The sequence below is a fragment of the Bubalus bubalis genome, chromosome 1 (genome assembly GCF_019923935.1).
Source record: "Bubalus bubalis isolate 160015118507 breed Murrah chromosome 1, NDDB_SH_1, whole genome shotgun sequence".
Classification (NCBI taxonomy): Eukaryota; Metazoa; Chordata; class Mammalia; order Artiodactyla; family Bovidae; genus Bubalus; species Bubalus bubalis.
In genome coordinates this window covers 190,655,583-190,672,863 of record NC_059157.1, presented here as the reverse complement: position 1 = coordinate 190,672,863, position 17,281 = coordinate 190,655,583, and the positions used below count along the sequence as shown (strand labels likewise).

Sequence of the window (17,281 nt, the reverse complement as noted above, 5' to 3'; positions counted from 1 at the left end):
ACACTCACACATCATACACACATCATACCACACATCACTTACACATCATACACATACCACATATGTTATACACATCACACACACACACTCCACACCACACACCACACACATTATACACACCACATGGCACACATATATTATACATATCACACAGACACCACACACACAGACATCATACACACATCACACACATACCACACACACATTATACACATCACACACACACTCCACACCATACACACCACATACATAGACATCTCACACACACATTATACACATACCACACACACATTATACACCTCACTCATACACTCCACACCACACACACCACACACATTCCACAAAAACACACATCATACACCACATATACACAGTATACATACCACACACACAATCCATACCCCCACACACATCACACACATACATCATACCGCACACATCATACACACACCACACACACATTATGCATATCACAACACACTCCACACCACATATACCACACACACCACACACACATATCACACACACACATCATACACCACACACACCACGCACTAACACACATAATTAAAAAGAGGCCCACATAATAAAGTGTTGCTGCTGCTAAGTCACTTCAGTCGTGTCCAACTCTGTGCGACCCCATAGACGGCAGCCCACCAGGCTTCCCCGTCCCTGGGATTCTCCAGGCAAGAACACTGGAGTGGGCTGCCATTTCCTTCTCCAATGCATGAAAGTGAAAAGTGAAAGTGAAGTCGCTCAGTTGTGTCCGACCCTCAGCGACCCCATGGACTGCAGCCTTCCAGGCTCCTCCATCCATGGAATTCTCCAGGCAAGAGTACTGGAGTGGGGTGCCATTGCCTTCTCCAATAATAAAGTGTACTGGTGGAAAATATTATTCTCAAATGTAATGAAAACTTCTAAAAATATCTACCCAGTGGAAAAACACAAAAGCAACAACAAAATACAGAAATACCCAAAAGGATAAATCACTTTGGCCTATGGGAGGCAATCTCCAAGGTACCCTCCTTGGAGTCCTTTCAGCCCCAAATTATCACTGACCACTGTGGCTGACAGAATAACTTGGAGTGTGTTGTGTGACTTCCACACGTGGGACATAAAAGGCATGGTGGCTTCTGCCTGGTCCTCTCTTGAACTGCTTGCTAAGGACGAGGCTGTCTGTCACGACACGAAGACGTGCCAACAGCCTTTGCAGCAGCTCACTAGGGGAGGTGATGAGGCCTCCAGTTGACAGTGGTGAGTGAGCCATCTTGGAGGCAGAGCCTCCACCCCAGCCAAGACTTCAGATGACCGTGGCAGAGCCAATATCCTGCCTGCACCTTGCAAGAGACCCTGAGCTGGAAGCACCCAGCAAAGCCTCCCTTGAATTCCTAACCTGAATAAATTACGAGATAGTAAATGCTCAGGTGGCGCTAGTGGTAAAGAACCGACATGCCAAAGCAGGAGACATAAGAGATGTGCGTTAGATTCCTGGGTCGGAAAGATCCCCCTGGAGGAGAGCATGGCAACCTACTCCAGTATTCTTGCCTGGAGAAGCCCATGGACAGAGGAGCCTGGCAGACTACAGTCCATAGGGTTGCAAAGAGTCAGACATGACTGAAGTGACTTAGCACATTGTTTTAAATCACTGTTTTTGAATACTTTATTATACAGCAATAAATCACTAATAGAGGCATCAAAGTCTTCTTCTACAACATTGTAGACTGAAGATGAGACAATAATTCAGAATTTTGACAGGAAAATGAAATGACCCAAGGATGTCTCCCCAGCTACCTTATCTTTCATATACAAGAATAAACATCGCAGAAAACTAAAAATAGAATTCCCATATGATCCAGCAATTCCAATTCTGGGCATATATCCAGACAAAACTCTAATTCAAAAAGATGCATGCACCCATATGTCCATAGCGGCACTACTTACAATAGCCAGGACATGGAAACAAGCTACATGTCCACTAACAGAGGAGTGGATAAAGAAGAGGTGGTGCATAGTTAATACACACGATGGAATGCTACTCAGCTAAAAAAAGAACAAAATAACGTCATTTGCAGCAACATGAATGTAACTAGAGATAATCAAACTAAGTAAAGTAGTTCAGAGAAAGATAAATACCATATTACATAAGTGATATGATAACACTTGTGAAATCTAAAATATGGCATAAATGAACTTATCTACCAAACAGAAACAGTCTCACAGACATAGAGAGCAGACATATGGTTGCCAAGGGGGAGAGAGGATGGACAGGGAGTCTGGGGTAAGTATGTGCAAACTAACATTTAGAAAGGATAAAAAAGAAGGACCTGCTATATAGCATAAGGAAATATATTCGATATCCTCAGATAAACCATATGGAAAAGAACATAAAAAAGAACGCATATACATGTATATCTGAATCATTTTGCTGTACAGCAGAAATTAACACAATATTGTGAATCAACTATACTTCAATTAAAAACAAATAAAGAGTAAAAAACGGATAAGCACCTCAGATGTAAATGGGCTCAGATCTATCCCACCTACACACCATTCCTAAAAAATATTCTGCAAGGAGTTTCTGCAAACAATAGAGAGGTACTGTGGATTTGATTCCAGACCACCATAATAGAGCAAATATAATAAAGGGAGTTTATGGATTTTTTTGGTTTTCTAGTGCATAGAAAAGTTATGTTCACACTATAATGTAGTCTATTGTGTGAAATGGTGTATGTCTTAAAAAACAATATACATAGATTAATTAAAAATATTTTATTGCTAAAAAATGCTAATCATCATCTGAGCCTTCAGAGAGTTGTATTAGTAATATTAAAGACTGCTGATCACAGATCACCATAACAAGGTAATAATGAAAAAGTCTGAAATATTTCAAGAACTCCCCAAATGTGACAGAGACTGAAAGTGAGCAAACAGAGTTGAAGAAATGGCTCTGATAAACTTGCTCAATGCAAGCTGCTGATTTGTAAAAACCAAAATATCTGCAAGGTGCAATAATGTGAAGTACATTAAAATAAAGTATGTATGTAACAGTTCTATTAAAGCCACCAAACATCCATTTATGATTAAAAAAATCAGACAAGGCAAAATCTCATAAGAGATTTAGGAGTTGGATTAACACCATAAAGGATATAAATTTCAAATCAAGAAAAGTTATGACAAACCTAAACAATGTATTGAAAAGTAGAGACATCACTTTGCTGACAAAGGTCCATCTAGTCAAAGATATGGTTTCTCTAGTAGTCATGTACAGATGGAAGAGTTGGACCATAAAGAAGGCTGAATGCCAAAGAATTGATGCTTTTGAACTGTGGTGCTGGAGAAGATTCTTGACTGTGCCTGGGACTGCAAGGAGATCAAACCAGTCAATCCTAAAGGAAATCAACCCTGAATATTCATTGGAAGGACTGATGCTGAAGCTACAATACTTTGGCCACCTGATGCAAAGATATGACTCACTGGAAAAGACACTGATGCTGGGAAAGACTGAAGGCAGGAGGAGAAGGAGACAACAGAGGATGAGATGGTTGGATGGCATCACTGACTCAATGGACATGAGTTTGAGCAAACTTCAAGAGACAGTGAAGGGCAGGGAAGCCTGGTGTGCTACATTCCAGTGGGTCACAGAGAGTCAGGTCCAAGTTAGCAACTGAACAACAGCATCAAATTTTACACAAAGCTAAAATAGATGTTTTTGTCTTCATGGGTCACAGACTCCTTTAAGAATGTGGACAATTTTACCTGACACAAATACACAGATTACTCGTATACAGAAATCATATTCCTTATTATTTCAGTGAGCCCATGTATGGAACTGACTATGGATTTGAAACTCCTGCACTTGAAGAATGACCATTAGAGTACAAAAATTAAAAAAGACAAAGAGTGTTGATCTCACTCTATTACTCACTGTTTGTGTTGGAAGCCAATGCAATAAGACAGTAAAAAGAAACAAGTATAAATCTTGTAAAGGATGAGATGGGAACTCCTTATTAAAGATGGTACTATCTACCTAGAAAACTCAATAAGATAAACTAAACAAAGTTTAGGGGAGAGAGAAAGTGGTTTCAATGAGGCAGTTATAAGAAAAATACACAAAAATCTACAGGTTTTCTTCTATCGGGAATGACCAACTAGAAAAGGTAATGGAAAAAATACTATTTACACTAGCAAGAAAACCAAAATAAATCCAAGTAATAAACTTAACAAGAACCTAAGGATGTGCATGACTTATGGAAAAAACTAAAAAAATTTCCAAAGAACACAGTTGGAGAGAAAAACCTTGTTTTTAGATGAGACACACAATACTTAAGAATATCAGTTATTTATAACCAAATCTATAATTGAATATAATTTTGACTAAAATTTCCAATAAATTTTATTTTTTGCCATTATCTGTTGACAAAATAAATCCTAGGTTCATCTGAAGGAATAAATAAGAGTAGGTGAGAAAAATAAAAAAATGAAGGTTGATAAAATTTATGATATCAAGTGCAATAATGGAATACAATCATAGCAATGAAGTATTTGTTGTTTTGGTGTTGGAAATGGCCAGAAGACCACACAGCAGTGGCATAAAACCATATGAGAACTGAAAAGATGAGATGGCTGTTTTCAGAGCAGTGAAAGAAGGCTGGAAAAGGGCTTACAACATGACTAAAAGTAATCCCACCTCATGCAGGGCACCCAAATAAAATCCAGGAGGAGCAAATAACTGTGTGTAGAGCACTGACTAAAAAGTCTTTGAAGCAAATAGAAAAGATGAAGTGGCATGAAATGCCTATGATTACTCTGCACCAGATGGTACACTGCAGATTTTTAACCTTCACAACAGTCCTTGGATATTAGTGCTAATATAACCTCCATTTCATAGATGAGGAAACTAAGACCAAGATAGGTGACTTGTCCGAGGTGCTCAGCTAGTAGCTGATCTCCAAATCCAGGCAGCATGGTTTTGAGTCCACAGTCGTGATAACTGGGCTCTCACGTATCACCTTTATTACAACAAAGTGACATGGGCAGAGTGGAAACAGACCAAGAGCCAGGCAACCATCTTCCCAATGCTTGATCAAGATTTAACATTTTTAAGGTTTAAACATTTTGATAGCCTGTTATTGTGTATATATTTACAACTATAATATGTTGTTTTCTGTTGTAAACTTTTTATTAATATATAATATCCTTCTTTGTCTCTTATAACTCTCTTTGATTTAAAGTTCACTTTACCTGGTGTTGGTATAGCTGCCCCTGCTTTCGTTCGGTTCCTATTTGCATGGAATAGCATTTTCCATCCTTTCACTTTCAACCTATTTGTGTCTTTGGATCTAAAGTGAATCTTCTATAGACAGTATTTAGCTGGATGGTGTTTTTTAAAGTCCATTCAGCCAGTATCTGTCTTTTGCTTGGACAGTATAATCCATTTACAATTCAAATAACTATTGATAAGGAGAGAATTACTTCTGTAGTTTTGCTATTTGTTTTCTATGTACCTTATAGTTTTTTGTTCCTCATTTTCTGCATTACTTTCTTCCTTTCTGTGTAGCTGATTGTTGTAGTAAAACATTTACATCCCTTCCTCATTTCTTTTTGAGTTTTTAGGTACTTTCTTTATGGTTACCGTGGGATTAACTTAACATTATAAAATTATAACAATATAATTGGAATTTATGCCAGTTTAACTTTGTGCTGCCTGCCCAGTCATGTCCGACTCTTTGCGACCCCATAGACTGGTAGCCCCCCAAGGTTGCTCCATCCATGGAATTTTTCAGGCAAGAATATCGGAGGGGGTTGCCATTTCCTACTCCAGGGGATCTTTCCCACCTAGGGACAGAACTTGTGTCTCTTGTGTCTCCTGCATTATCAGGCAGATTCTTTACCACTGTGCCACCTGGGAAGCCAGTTTAAGTTCAACAACATACACACAAAAAACTGCTCCAAAAACACAAGCAAATATTATTTGTAATGCATTGGTCCCTTAAATTATGTAGAAAACAAAATGTGGAGTTACAAACTGAAGTTACAATAACACTAGTTTCAAGAAGAACAGAGCTGAAGGGATCATGTGTGCAATTCCAGACTACACCACAAAGCTACAGTAATCAAAACCATATAGTTCCAGCACAAAAACAGACACAGATCAACAGGAAAGAACGGAGAGCCCAGGGCATAAACCCATGCACTTACGGTCATTAATCTATGACAAAGGAGGCAAGAATATACCATAAAGAAAAGACCGTCTCTTCAATAATTGGTGCTGGTAAAACTGGACAGCTAAATGTAAAGGAGGAAATTAGAACATTGTCTAACACTATATACAAAAATAAACTCAAAATGGATTGAAGATCTAAATGTAAGACTGGATACCATGAAACTCCCAAAGGAAACAAGGGCAGAACACTCTGACATAAATCACAGCACAATTTTTTTTTTGCTCTGTCTCCAAAAACAAAGGAAATAAAGCCAGAATTAAATAAGTGAAATCTAATTACACTTAAAAGCTTTTGCACAGCAGAGGAAACCACTGACAAAAAGACAACCTGCTGAATGAGAAAAGATATTTGCAAATGATAAGACCAATAATGGGGTGTGTGTGTGTGTTAGTTACTCAGTTGTGTCCAGCTCTTTGCGACCCCATGAACTGTAGCCTGCCAGGATCCTCTGTCCATGGGATTTCCCAGGCAAGAATACTGGAGTGGGTTGCCATCTCCTTCTCCAAATAAGGGGTTACTATCCAACATATATAAACAGCTCATACAATTCAACATCAAAAACACAAACAACCCAGTTAAAAAATGGGCAGGAAAACTGAACAGATATTTTTTCAAAGAGGAAAGGCAGATGGCCAACAGATACAGGAAAAGATTCTCAATACTGCTAATCATCAGGAAATTGCTAATCAAAATTCACAATAAGATATCAGCTCACACATGTCAGAATGGTTATTATCAGAGAGAATACAAATAACAACTGTTGATGAGGATGTGTAGAAAAGGAAACCCTCACGCACTTTTGAAGGGAATTGGTGGATTCCACTGTGTAATCAGTTGGTGCATCCACTGTGGAAAACAGTATGGAGGCTTCTCAAAAAAACTAAAGACAGAGCTACCATATGACCCAGCAATTCCACTCTGGGGTATACATTAGATTAATTATTGTTTTTTTAAAAAACATGTATTAGTCTCTCAAATCATGTAGAAAATAAGTGAGTTATATGCCATTGTTATAATAACAGCTTTATAAAACTGCTCACGTATTTACCTTTACTGAGATCTTTGTTTCTTCATATGACTTCAAGCTACTGTCTATTATCCTTTCATTTCACCTGCAGGACTCTGTTGAGCATTTCTTATAGGGAAGATCTGGTGATGAACTTCTTTAGCTTTTGTTTATCTGGGAATTTTTTAAGTTTGCCCTCAATTTTGGGGGACAGTTTTGCTGGATATAGAATTTTGGGGTGACAGATTTTTTTTCTTTTAGCATTTTGAATATATTAACCCACTGCCTCTGGTTTCCAGAGTTTCTGATGAGACATCTTCTGGTAACATTATTGAAGTTCCTTTGGATCTGATGAGCCACTTCTTTCTTGCTGATATAAAATTTTTCTCTTTGTTTTTGTCTTTTGACAGTTTGATTATACTGTGTAACATGTGAGTCTCTTTAAGTTCCTCTTATTTGCCTTAGATGTTTATATTCATGTCATTCATCAAATTTGGGAAGTTTCTTCACATGTTTAATCTGCCCCTTTCTCTCTCTTCTCCTTCTGTGATTCCCAAAACTGTATGCAGGTCCTTTAGGTTCTGTTCACTTTTCTTTAATCTTTTTTTCTTTATGCTCCTCAGACTCATAATTTCCATTCTTATCTTCAACGTCACTGATCCTTTCTTTGCTCAAATTGGCATTTGAAGCCCTCTAATAAATAAAATCATTGTGCTCTTCTGCTCTATTAAATCTTTTTTGATTCTACCAGGTTTTCTATTTATTGATATTTCTATTTTATTAATACATTATTTTTTACTTTCTTCACATCTTCCTTTAGCTCCTTGAGCATCTTTAAGATAGTTGTGTTAAAGTCTTTGTCTAGTAGATCCACCATCAGGTCTTTCTCAAGGATGGTTTTGGTTGGTTTACATTTTTTCCATTGAATGGGCCATATTTTCCTGTTCATTTACTTGCCTTTTGATTCTTGTTAAAAACTAGACATTTGAATCTAATATGGTAACTCTGGAAATCAGATTCTTCTCCTTCCCTAGGGCTTGCTATTTTTGATTGTTTTTGTTTTATTTATGTTCTAGGCTGTCTCTGTGCCAAGGATCAGCCTGAACAGTAAAGGTGCGTGTGTACATGCTAAGTCACTTCAGTTGTGTCTGACTCTGTGACCCCATGGACTGTAGCTCGCCAGGCTACTCTGCCCATGGAATTCTCCAGGCAAGAATACTGGAGTGGGTTGACATTTCCTTCTCCAGGGGATCTTCTTGACTCAGGGATCAAACCTGCATCTCTTATGTCTCCTGCATTGGCAGGCAGGTTCTTGACCACTTGGGACTTGGGAAGCCCCGAAGAGTAAAGGTAAGGTCTTCTTATATCCTTCCTGAACCTGTACTTTCCCCTAGATATGTGCAGTGCCTAATTTCCCCTGTATATGCAATTGCTTTCCAATGTTATAGTCTTCAATGTCTGACTTCCAAAATGAGAAAAAGAGAAAAATAAAAGGGTGGGGGAGGTGGCAGTCTTTTAAATCCCCTGGAAGTCAACTCAACCAGAGAGGGTAAGGCTTGCAATGATAGGGAAAAGTGTAACAACAATGGAATCCTCAATAGATTTAAAAAGAAAATATCATGAAAAGTATCTTCTCTGATTACAATGGGATGACTTTAGAAGTCAATAACAGAAGGAAAACTAGAAAATTCACAGAATTGTGGGAATTAAACAACTCACTCTTAAACAACCAAAAGATTAAAGAATAATCACTAGGGAAATTAGAAAATATCAGACTGATAAAAATGAAAACAAGACATACTAAATACATGAAACACAGTAAAAGCAGTATGAAGGAGAGAATTTACAGTTGTAAGTGTTTACATAAAACAAGAAAGATCTCAAATCAATAACCTAGCTTTACAATTTAAGGAACTAGAAAAAAAAAGCCAAACTAAGCATACATCTAGCAGAAGGAGTGAAATAATAAACATTAGAGCAGAGATAAATGAAATGGATAATAGACAAACAGTAGAAAAAAATCAATGAAACCAAAAGTTGATTCTTCAAAAAGTTCAACAACACTGACAAACCTTTAGCTAGATGGACTAAGAAAAAAAGAGAGAATACTCAAATCACTAAAATCATAAATGAAAGTGGGAAATTACTACTTATTCTACAGAAATAAGAAGAATTATGAGGGTACTATAATCAGTTGCACATCAACAAATGAGATAACCTAGATGAAATGGACAAATTCCTAGAAACACAAAACCTATAAAGAGAAAATCATGAAGAAAAATCTGAGTATTATTAGTAAGGAGTTTGAATCAGTAATTGAAAATCTGACAAAGAAAAGCCCTGGACCTGATGGCTTTATTGCAGCCATGAAATTAAAAGATGCTTATTCCTTGGAAGGAAAGTTATGACCAACCTAGATAGCATATTCAAAAGCAGAGACATTACTTTGCCAACAAAGGTCTGTCTAGTTAAGGCTACGGTTTTTCCAGTGGTCATGTATGGATGTGGAGTTGGACTGTGAAGAAAGCTGAGCACCGAAGAATTAATGCTTTTGAACTGTGTTGGAGAAGGCTCTTGAGAGTCCCTTGGACTGCAAGGAGATCCAACCAGTCCATTCTAAAGGAGATCAGTCCTGGGTGTTCATTGGTGGGATTGATTTCGAAGCTGAAACTCCAATACTTTGGCCACCTCATGCGAAGAGTTGACTCACTGGAAAAGACCCTGATGCTGGGAGGGATTGGGGGCAGGAGGAGAAGGGGATGACAGAGGATGATATGGCTGGATGGCATCATCGACTTGAACATGAGTTTGGGTAAACTCCGGGAGTTGGTGTTGGACAGGGAGGCCTGGCGTGCTGCGATTCATGGGGTTGCAAAGAGTTGGACATGACTGAGCAACTGAACTGAACTGAACTGATGAAGCATTTAAAGTGGAACTAATATCAATATTTCTCAAACTTATCGAAAAAATTGAAGAAGAGGGAATACCTCCAAACTCATTCTATGAAGTCAGCATTACAGATGGCATCATTGACTCATAGAATATGAATTTGAGCAAACTCTGGGAGACAGCGAAGGACAAGGAAGCCTGGTGTGCTGCAGTCCAAGGGGTCACAAAGAGTTGGACTTAGCAACTTAGCAACTGAACAATATTACCCCTGATACCAAAACCAGATAGACACTACAAGAAAAGAAAACTACAACCTAAAATCCTCAACAAAATATTAGGAAACAGAATTCAACAGGATGGAAAAAGGGTTAGACATCATGATCAAGTGGGATTTATTCCTGGAATGCAAAGATGGTTCAACATATGAAAATCAATTAACATAACACACCACATTAACAGAATGAAGGAAAAACCCACATGATCATCTCAACTGATGCAGAAAAAGCTTTTGATCAAATTCAATATCCTTTCATGATTCAAAAAGTCAACAAAGTAGGACTAGATGGAAACTATCTCAGCATAATAAAAGCCATTTATGAAAATCCCACAGCGAATATCAAACTCAATCGTGAGAAACTAGAAGTTTTTCTAAGGTCAGGAACAAAACAAGATGCCCATTTTAACCACTTCTATTCAACATAGTATTGGAAGTCCTAGCCAGAACAATTAGGCAAGAAAGAGAAATAAAAGATAGACGTAAAATTATCTCTGTTCACAGATGATATGATCTTCCATGTACAAAATCCTGAAGAGTCCACAGAAAGAAACTGTTACATAGATGAATTAATCTAAGTAGCAGGATACAAAGTCAACGCACAAAAATCATTTGCATTTTTATACACCAACAATGAACAACACAAAAGGTAAATTAAGAAAACATTTCCATTTGCATTAACTGCACTGTTGCTTTGTGATCTGGCCCAGCCCCAACGAGTACGCAGGATAGGGGCCAGCCTCCAGGTCCTGTTCAGTGAGCAGAATCCCATGAGTCCTGCTTCTCTGCAGATGTGCCCCACACCAGGGTCCCCCAGCTCTGCACAAATGTTTGAAAGGAGTCACAGGAGGGATCAATCCAGTGGAACATGGGGTGGGGTTTAAAATAAAAGAATCAAACTATTTGGGTTTTTCTTAAAATAATCATGAGAGCCAAGTTTTCCAGGTATCATAAAGCACTCATGGCAGCAAACACGGTCTCCCTCCACTCTGTACCTGGAGACCCTGTCCTACAGATGAGAAAATGGCAATGGAGAGGAGGGCAGGCTCGGCCCACACCCTCTGCTGAGGCCTGGGAAGACCCCTGGGTCCTGCTCCTTCTCCCAGGCACTGGCCCATTCCAGGGAGCTCGACTGACCTGAGGGACCACTGCACAACAGAGCCACCCGTGCTGGCTGGCTATGCAGAGTCCACTGGGTGTGGATGTGCCCTGCCTGACCAGGTGACCCAGCGGTTGGAGCCTGGTCTCCTGTATGTTGCCTTGCATGTGGCTTCCACCTTGGACGGGCCCAACAACTGCCCCCAACCTGCTGCGGTCTTCACAGCCCTGCCCCCAGGTCACTTTCATCAGCCCAGGGTGGTAGCTTTGCAGTGGCCAGAGTATTTCAGAGGTCCATTGAGACCCACGTCTGGCCGAATGGACACATCTCTGCCCCTTGGGTCTAGCCCCTCCAGTCACCTATGCCCCAGGGGCCCAGGCCCTCTCCCCACCCCACCTCCTGCCACCAAGCAACAGGAGGAAGCAGACCACTTCCCTCCTTCCTGGGAGCCCCAAATACCCATCAGGCCTCCTGGCCCTGGTGAGGCAGACAGAGGCAGGCAGGGAATAAACGCTGCTATAAGAGTGTCTCCAGGCCAGAGCTCCTTTACTGGAAACTAAACCCAGGGAAATGTGTGGACCTCAAGCCTCCTTCTTTTTGGGTGTCAATCTGCAAGTGAAGAGCCTTTGCTTGGGGACAGCTGGGTGGCCTAGGGGTGTCGGAGCTGTCAGCTTCCTCCCTAGGTGCAGGGGAGGATGTTTGGGGGCCCTGGGCAGGATGGCAGGCACACAGGGGTGGCATCCTGCTGTTTTCGGTCGTCCTTACTGGTATCAGCAGGTAGCCCCAGCGGCAGACCTTCCCCCACCACCCCAGAGGGTGCTGAGCCCTGGCCCCGGCTCTGCTGGGGTGGATCCTGAGGATCCGGGCGGGTGTGGGGCCGGCCCATAAGGGGAGCCGCCCAGCATATTCAGCACCCGCCCTCCCCTCCCCGCGCTCCCCTCAGTCTCCCTCAGCAGACTCTCGGGTCGGGGTAAGATGCTCAGTGGACACCTCCAGCCTCAGAGAAATGGGGCAGGCTGGGGTCCTGCTGGCTCCTGGGTAGGTGGGGTGTGAGTGTGACTCCCCTTCCCCTGTTCTCCATCGGAATGTCAGGGACCCCTCCTCCCCTGAGGCCCACTGCAGGGAAGCTGGCCCCTCGGACCTCATTCTAGGGACGAGTCTTTCTGGGGAGGAGGGACAACCGCTCCTTCTCAGCTGAGCCGAGGAGGGGGGCCAGCACCCCTGGACACTCCGTGCCCAGTTTCGTGTTGAGGGGGAGTCATCCCATGGGAGTGAGTTGGGCTCCTCAAACTCGAGATGTCCCCAGGCACAAGACACAGGATCGAACCTCCCAGGAACGGCCAGGGGTCAGGCTGCAGATGGGGGACCGGGCGTAGATGGCAGGCGCCCGGAGCCCCAGCACGGCGCCCCGAACGGGGACCCGGCTCTGCCCAGGAGAGAAGGGGGCAGCCGGATGGGTCCCCGCGCGAGGCGCCCCAGGAGCGGACCCGGGGGCTCCAAGCAAGGCCGGCGGTGCAAGTGGGAGCACCGCGGCGGGGGCGGACCCCACCGGGCAAGACCCAACTCCCCGCGTCCCCGCTGCGCGGCACTGAGCTGCCAGTGGCCTTACCTGACCGTGCTTTGGGCGCCCTCGTCGGACTCGTCCAGAGCGAAGAGGCTCCGGGTCCTGACCACGCAAGACGGCGCCGAGTGGGCAGAGGGAGGGGCGGCGGGAAGGGCCGCCGCCAGACCCCGCCCCCGCCCCGCCCCGTCCCGTCCACCGCCCGGCGCCCCGCGCCGCTGCTCCGCGCCCCCGCCCCTCCGCGGCCAGACGGCGGCCACCGGGCGGCGCTGCGGCCACGTGGATGGCGGCAGGGCGGGGCCGGGAGGCGACCCGAGGGGACAGGGGTGCGGGTGGGGGGCGGGAAGGGACCCCAGGGGGCAGGGGTGCGGAAGAGAGGCCCCTCTGCGGTCCCTGCTAAGTCAGGACCCCTCCCTTTTCTTGGATGCTGCTCCGACTGGACACCTGCCCACCTCCCTGCTTGCTGCGCACTCCCCCATTTCCTGGCGACCTGGAGTGTCTACTACCGGGCCTGGGGCACCTTACTCACCACTCACTCGGCCCTCGGAGGAATGGCCCTGGGAGGCTGCAGAGTCCTCCCGCCAGGCGTCTCCTTCCCAAGTCCCCCTTGCTCAGAACCGGCAGGCTGGGGTCTCGTTCCTCGTTCAGGGACACGCAGCTCTGTGACCCATGGATCACAATGTGTGTCTTGCGTTGGGGTCTCCGCCACCCAGAGGTGAAGGGCCAGCCAGGAGGGGCAAGGGTGGTCAGGATAGCGGGAGCCTCAGGCTCTCTGGGTGGAGAGGAGGGCCTAAGGGACTGGTAGACCATTACCCTGTGAGAACCCCGGAGCTGCTCTTGGGACTGGGCCCTGGGATCTCTGTGATGTCCCTGCCTGAGCAGAATGAGAAGAGGTCCCAGGTAGGGCTGTGGTGGGGGTTGCCACTCCCTAGGACCAATGCTCCTTCTGGAGAAGGGATGCAGAAGGGACTGGGGCCGAGGTCCCTGGCTCAGGGACAGGGTGCCTCACCAGCACCCTTGAAGCGGACCAGGCAGTGGAAGGTGTCTGCTTGGCCATTGCTGGTCTGTGACTGTCAGGCCCTGGCCGAGTGACGCCGAGACGCTGAACCTGGATGGGGACGTGCAGGCCTGGTCAGAAGGAAAGAGGCCAAGTGTCAGGAGTGGCGAGGGAGCCTGCAGGTGCTGACTGTGGTCCTGGGCTGGATTTGTGGATCCTTGACCCAGAAGGGCTTCCCAGGTAACACTAGTGGTGAAAGAACTCGCCTGCTAATGCGGGAGATGCAGGAGACACAGGTCGATCCCTGGGCCGGGAGAAGGAAATGGTAACCCATTCCAGTATTCTTGCCTGGAGAATTCCTTAGACAGTGGAGCCTGGTGGGCCATAGTCCATAGAGTCGCAAAGAGCTGGACACGACTGAAGCAACTTTGCATGCGTATACTACCCGAAGCCAGGACAGAAGATTAGAGAAGCAGGAAAGCTGGACTTGGAGGTACCGTCTTGGAATGCAGGATTTAATCTCCCAGCAGTCTTCAGGTCACAGGACAGACTCAATTCTGGGATGACTCACAGAGGCCTGGAGAAGTGCTGGCCCATGGTGAGCAGGAAGGAAGCGCTGAAGCCTCCCTGGTAGAAGGTGGAGGGAGGAACAGACAGGCCCCAGGCTGTGCCAGGTGCAACACCCTTGTCATGGGTTAGTGAGGCCGTTGGTCAGTGATCACGTTCTTTTCCATCCCAATTACCAAAAGAGGCTCAGAAACAGTTTGCAGTCATGTGGGGGCACAACAGTGCTCATTTATGGTTTGGCCTCAGGGCGGTGCCAACTCTCCCCTCTGTCCTAATGTTTGACATCCCCCCAGGACAGGACAGGCCCCTCACACTGAGGTCATCTCACACTGGTCAGGCTGGGCCAGGAGGCTAGTGGTCAGGGGGCCTTAAGACATGTGTACCCTGGAGGTGGGAGAGGAGCCCTGTGAAATACAGGGAGCTTCCCTTCATGCCAGTTGTAGGGGCTGGTGGCCAGGGCATGCCCAGATGTCCCCAAAGTGAAGGACAAGTTGCTGTGCCTTGTGTCCCCTTCCAAGGCAGAAGCACAGGCCTGGCAGGCCACTTGGGTTCTGGAGGTAGCACCTTCCACTCTTAGGTGTATCACTCGACCCCATGTGTTGGGTGACTCAGACGGAGGGCAGCTTTGAGGGCATCAGTTGAGTTCAGTTCAGTTGCTCTGTCGTGTCCGACTCTTTGTGACCCCATGAACCACAGCACACCAGGCCTCCCTGTCCATCACCAACTCCCGGAGTCTACCCAAACCCATGTCCATTGAGTCAGTGATGCCATCCAACCATCTCATCCTCTGTTGTCCGCTTTTCCTCCTGCCCTCAATCTCTCCCAGCATCAGGGTCTTTTCAAATGAGTCAGCTCTTCGCATCAGGTGGCCAAAGTATTTGCATTTCAGCTTCAACATCAGTCCTTCCAATGAACACCCAGGACTGATCTCCTTTAGGATGGACTAGTTGGATCTCCTTGCGGTCCAAGGGACTCTCAAGAGTCTTCTCCAACACCACAGTTCAAAAGCATCAATTCTTCAGTGCTCAGCTTTCTTTATAGTCCAACTCTCACATCTATACATGACTACTGGAAAAACCGTAGCTTTGACTAGATGGACCTTTGTTGACAAAGTAATGTCTCTGCTTTTTAATATGCTGTCTAGGTTGGTCATAAGTTTTCTTCCAAGGAGCAAGCGTCTTTTAAATTCATGGCTGCAATCACCATCTGCAGTGATTTTGGAGCCCCCCAAAATAAAGTCAGCCACTGTTTCCACTGTTTCCCCATCTATTTGCCATGAAGTGATGGGACCAGATGCCATGATCTTTGTTTTCTGAATGTTGAGTTTGAGCCAACTTTTTCACTCTCCTCTTTCACTTTCATCAAGAGGTTGTTTAGTTCTTCACTCTCTGCCATAAGGGTGGTGTCATCTGCATATCTGAGGTTATTGATATTTCTCCTAGCAATCTTGATTCCAGCTTGTGCTTCTTCCAGCCCAGCGTTTCTCATGATGTACTCTGCATAGAAGTTAAATAAGCAGGTTGACAATATGCAGCCTTGATGTACTTCTTTTCCTCTTTGGAACCAGTCTGTTGTTCCATGTCCTGTTCTAACTATTGCTTCCTGACCTGCATACAGGTTTCTCAAGAGGCAGGTCAGGTGGTCTGGTATTCCCATCTCTTTCAGAATTTTCCACAATTTATTGTGATCCACACAGTCAAAGGCTTTGGCATAATCAATAAAGCAGGAATTGAGGGTGTCAGGGAGCAGGAATGTCTGTGCAGCAGGCCTGGGCCATTGGCCCTGCACTTGGACCTGTGGTATTGGAGGTGTCAGTGGGCAGGCCCTGGGCTCTGGAGCGAGGTTGTGTGTCTGTGGACGATACTCACCTTTAGAGAAATGCTTCCTGACTCCCAAGCATGGGGAGCAGCCTGGCCTTGCAGCTGTCTGCCCTGGGGGGCCCACCGTCAGGGGTGCCAGGCACTTGCAGCCTCCTGGGACACTGCGTCCCCCGCTTCCTCCGTGGAGGGAGCCATCAGCGCAAGGCCAGCTGTGCTTGCTGCTCTGTTTGCCTGTCCAGGCAGTGATGACATCATCAGTCGCTCGACGGCTTCCTACTTCTCGAGGGGGAACTCCCCGCCAGGCAGTACCTCTGTGCAGCTTCTGACACCTGCTGTCCATGCCCTCCTGCCCTCGCTGCCAAGGAAACAGGTCTGAGAGTGGACATAACCTTCCTGGAAAGAGAACCTCAGCCTTGGAGTTGAGGGTGGTCTCCTGAGCCCTCCGCCTGCAGGGCAGCGCCTAGCTTCAGCATGGGGAATGGCTGCTGAATCAGTGAATCCCTGAACCTCAGAAGTACAGGCATTGCAGGGCCTGGAGATTCCGTGGAGATTCACGGGACTGAGACCCTCAGGGTTGCCCGCTGCGTCCAGCCCACCTTGGCTGTGGGGGTGGGGGGTTCTGCGAGGTGTGTTACAGATCTCAGACCACAGCAGTGAAACCAGACACCCGCTGGAAGGACCTCCTGCTTTGGCTTTATTCAGCCTCTCTGATCCTTGAGCCTAAGGAGCCTCCCCTTGTCAGAGCCAGGACGTGGGAGGGGGCCGTCCTGACATCCTAGGATTGCAGCTGGGCAATGTCTGCTCCCCGTTCGTCAGTCCCATTTGCAGGCTGACGGTGGGTGGG

At 45.4% G+C, this 17,281-nt stretch overlaps 1 protein-coding gene across 2 annotated transcripts in view; it reads right to left on the bottom strand.

The window, feature by feature from the left end:
- COL6A2 (collagen type VI alpha 2 chain) overlaps positions 1 to 13,258 on the bottom strand; it is a 31,223-nt gene extending 17,965 nt beyond the window's left edge. Inside the window, exon 1 of one of the 2 annotated variants that reach the window (XM_044947838.1) lies at positions 13,102 to 13,258. The gene's annotated coding sequence lies outside the window, so the exon portion shown is untranslated. The remainder of the gene's footprint in view (positions 1 to 13,101) is intronic. The other variant, XM_006047049.3, reaches the window with a different exon arrangement.
- Positions 13,259 to 17,281: the final 4,023 nt, after the last annotated feature.